General features: G+C 32.9%; 1 long non-coding RNA gene across 1 annotated transcript in view; it reads right to left on the bottom strand.

The window, feature by feature from the left end:
• The window catches only part of LOC116811844 (uncharacterized), a 9,249-nt gene extending 5,658 nt beyond the window's left edge, over positions 1–3,591 (bottom strand). The window contains exons 1-2 of the long non-coding RNA XR_009214304.1: positions 3,416–3,591; positions 2,253–2,335 (exon numbers count right to left, since the gene is read on the bottom strand). This is a non-coding gene — a long non-coding RNA (uncharacterized LOC116811844). The remainder of the gene's footprint in view (positions 1–2,252; positions 2,336–3,415) is intronic.
• Between the last annotated feature and the right edge of the window lie 238 nt (positions 3,592–3,829).

Here is a 3,829-nt window from a genome sequence, read left to right as displayed (position 1 = left end):
AAAAAAAAAAAAAAAAAAAAAAAGAGCCTGGAAACCTCCTTGTATCCTCTGTTGCTACGTGATCTCTGCACATGCCAGCTCCTTTTTGCCTTCCACCATGAGTGGAAGCAGCCTAAAGTCCTCACCAGAAATAGATGCTGGTGCCATGTTTCTTGTACAGACTGCAGAACCATGAGACAAATAAACTATTCATTTTTATAAATTACTCAGCCCTAGGGTTTTTTTATAGTAACACAAAATGGACTAAGACACACAGAAACTGTGAGATAATAAATATGTGTTTTTATAAGTTGACAAGTCTGATAATTTGTTATGCAGCAATAGGGAACTAATACACAGATCAAAACTGATTCTGAAGCCACCTACATTTAAGCCCGGCCAGTTTCCCCTCTATATTCTCAATATTACCCTTTCCTCTTTTCTTACTGAGGTTTTCTCTTTTTGAGTTTCCACATGTATTGACCCAAAATGAGTTCAGTGCCATTCTCTCTTATTTAATTCTGTTAATGATTTTACATGTCCCATGAAAGTTTTTTTTCAGTTCTATCTTTCATCACTTGTCCTCATAGATGGTATATCTTTCCTAATATATGCTAAGTACATTAGAAAAACCTGCTTTTATTCAATCACACAGCTGGCATTTTGTCTTACTGCACAATCAAAATCCTTAAAACTACAAATCTGTGTTTCCTTAATTTATCACTGTGAGGTCACTCATTAATTCACAGTGCAGTTTTTTGGGGGAATGTTATTTTGCTATGCGGTCAACCAAAAATGTCCCCCTCTCAAAAGAACCACAACTTATTATGTTAACAAATACCAGTTATCCTTTTTTGGTGAACTAGCTCCATTTTTCTATAATTCATTGCACTTATCAAGAAAATTCATAAAGATAACTTTCTGCTGATACTCTGTTTTGCTGTTTTCTCTGATTGATGTTTTTAAACACTTCTACAAGGAAATACTTTGCATTCTATGTTATTTGTTAACATGTCTTATAGCTAGTGATCAGTAATTAGCTAGTGTTCAACATTAGCTTGAGCAATGTACTATTTAATGTATTATTTAAGTGGACTAAAACACAAAATAGCAGTTGCTTTGCTAAATTATGGTAATTTAATGACATCAAAAACATAAGACCTGTCTCATCTCTGGGTTAACCAGTCTAATGGCATTTAATCAGTTTTCATTTGATCTGAAATCTCCTTCTAAAGATTCAAATTTAAATATACATTATGCATACTTATATATAAGTATGTTAATACATATTAAGTATTATATATACTATACATTTGGTTCATATTTCCTAATCCCATTTTACAAAATAAAATAGTAATGACAGTGAGTCATATAAACTAAACTTCCTGAACATTTGTCTTGAAGTTTTGTCTAATTCTGCCTGACATAATTTGTCTAATTCTATCATATCATTTTGCTATAGTGAGGTCTTAGTATTTATTATATAACCTTTACTTGAATTATTACGTTGATAACCATATATGGAGATTGAGATGCATAATAGATACAAAGAGTGGCTTCATTTGCGTGGTTGATAAATGCTTGTTCCCATAATTTGCTTAGGTTTTGTTGTTCCTTGGGAGCCACATCAATTATAAGATGGGTAGACGTAAAGACTGTCCTGTTTGGACTCATGAATCATAAGGCTATTTTAAATGAAAAAAATAAAATAAATATTATAGGATACTTTAAAAACTCAATCATAAAGTGTTACGTGTTATGAAATCGAATGTTATGACTATATTCTGTGGGAAGCGAATAAATGAAGTCATTCAGAAGTCACATTAGATTGACATAGCAGACACAACAAAATAATGGCATTCTCATAAAACTGAAATAATGAAACAATTCTCTTTTTATTCTATTTCTCACTCAAACTAGGGTTCTTGTTGGGGAATATTTTCTGTGTTCTTTCTCAGGATGTCTGAGAAATTACTATGATACTTAAATAAATGAAGTACAATTTTTAAAATCTTACAGATTAATTTTAGTCAGTACTGAGTTTTTTTCTCAGGAAATGTGTAAAAGAGCTATCTTCTGCTCTAATATAAACACAATTATGTAGACATTCACAGTAAGAAACATTGTTATCTCTATGTTCCGTTCCCTGAAACCCTACCTTCTACCAAAAGATAAGTACATAAAACTATCTACTAAAATTATTCCCAAATAACATTCTGCTTTCTCTCTTTTTAGTATTTACATGCTTTGACATCTCTTTTAAGATAACTTACTTGTAATTTATTCCAGAGAACCAAGGTAGTGGAGATACAGTTCTTCTGGGAAGGACCCTCTGAAGGGATGAGCTCCAGAGATTCTGCACATTGATTTTTTGAGGGAAGAGAAGAAATGGTTATCCATGATTTTAGGGAAATTTGAAATATATAATAGCTCACATTAATTCTACATTCTAATCTTTAAATATAAAGATAGCTCCAGGACTAATCTTTGGAAATGACAAATAAAGGTAATTGCTAAAGGGAAAATGTTTATATATTATGTTGACCATATAGCAAGTCTCTTTCTATTTCTATCTGTCTATTGTTTGCCTATCTATCTATCTTTCATCATCATCATCATCATCATCTGTCTATATAGGGATATCGAATGGCTCACTGAAGAGTAAGTGCAAATTGAAGATACGTTTCAGCCACCACTCTAAGCAGTAAGTGACCTTTCCATCCAAAAGGGTTAAATTTAAATCCCCCTTCCCATTGTCATAGTTTGAAAAACATGTATCTCTAGAGGAAACACAGAAGACAAAAATAACTCAGGCAGCAAATACTTAGGTTGAATACAGAGACCTGCAACATCAAATAGCCACAACATATTCTAGAGGGTTTTGGAGGGAAACTAATCCATACAAATCAACTGATAAAGACTTGGTACTTAAAGACCATACTCTGAGTCAATACATAAGTAAAGACTAACTTGCAGGAATATGGGCATTGAAGCAAGAATTTGGCATTTAAAACAGACATGAGGCATATAATATTGGATCCAAACAAGATCTACACAGAACCTATTATTGTAGCCACACCAGTTAAGAGTATGTACATATACAATATGTATTGTATGTATGTCTATGTATATACATATTATGACATAATCATTTTGATTGATTTTGAAATCAAATGTATTTTTATGTAACCACTTTGATACAGTTATTTTTCCATGAGGAAATTTGATGCAGTCTATAAAATAATTCATTGCCCTTTGATTTAAAAAGATTAGTTTGTGAAATTATATACCATGAACTACTCCTAAGTTTCATCTAATGCCCACAACCACCCTTGAGGGGTAGAGATTCTTAGATTGGTAATGATATCAAGGGTAAGACAGAGGTTAAGTATTATATGAAAAGACAAACCGATAGAAACAGGAAAAAAAGACAGACCCAGTATTTGTCCTCTGTTGTTTAGATACTCTTTTTTTGTCTTTCAGCTCTCCTTTTCTGCTTCTTTTCTGCAATCTTCTTTATAATAAAACAGAAAATTACAGTAAAATAAGGAAAGAAAACCATGACTTTTGAAGTGTGAGTTCAACGAAGATTGGCAAGAAAGCTTCACATGTGCCTATGGCCGGTCCCTCTGACCTTTGCTTCCTGCTGTCATAGTGGGCAGAATCAAAGGTTCCAGACCATTCCATGTTCTTAAAGGGGCCACCTTTCCTTCCATGGTGGACTTAATTTCATTGGTCTAGGCTTCTTTCTCTTATCAGGCAAGAAAAAGTAGTATATCTTATGGGATGAAACAAGACCTATATAAAATTTGGATTTGGGGGACCTAAACACAGACTCTTTAGCTTCAGC

The sequence above is a fragment of the Hylobates moloch genome, unplaced genomic scaffold (assembly GCF_009828535.3).
Source record: "Hylobates moloch isolate HMO894 unplaced genomic scaffold, HMol_V3 SCAFFOLD_7, whole genome shotgun sequence".
Lineage (NCBI taxonomy): Eukaryota > Metazoa > Chordata > Mammalia > Primates > Hylobatidae > Hylobates > Hylobates moloch.
The sequence above is the reverse complement of the archived record's forward strand: the minus strand, read 5'-3'. Positions and strand labels throughout refer to the sequence as shown.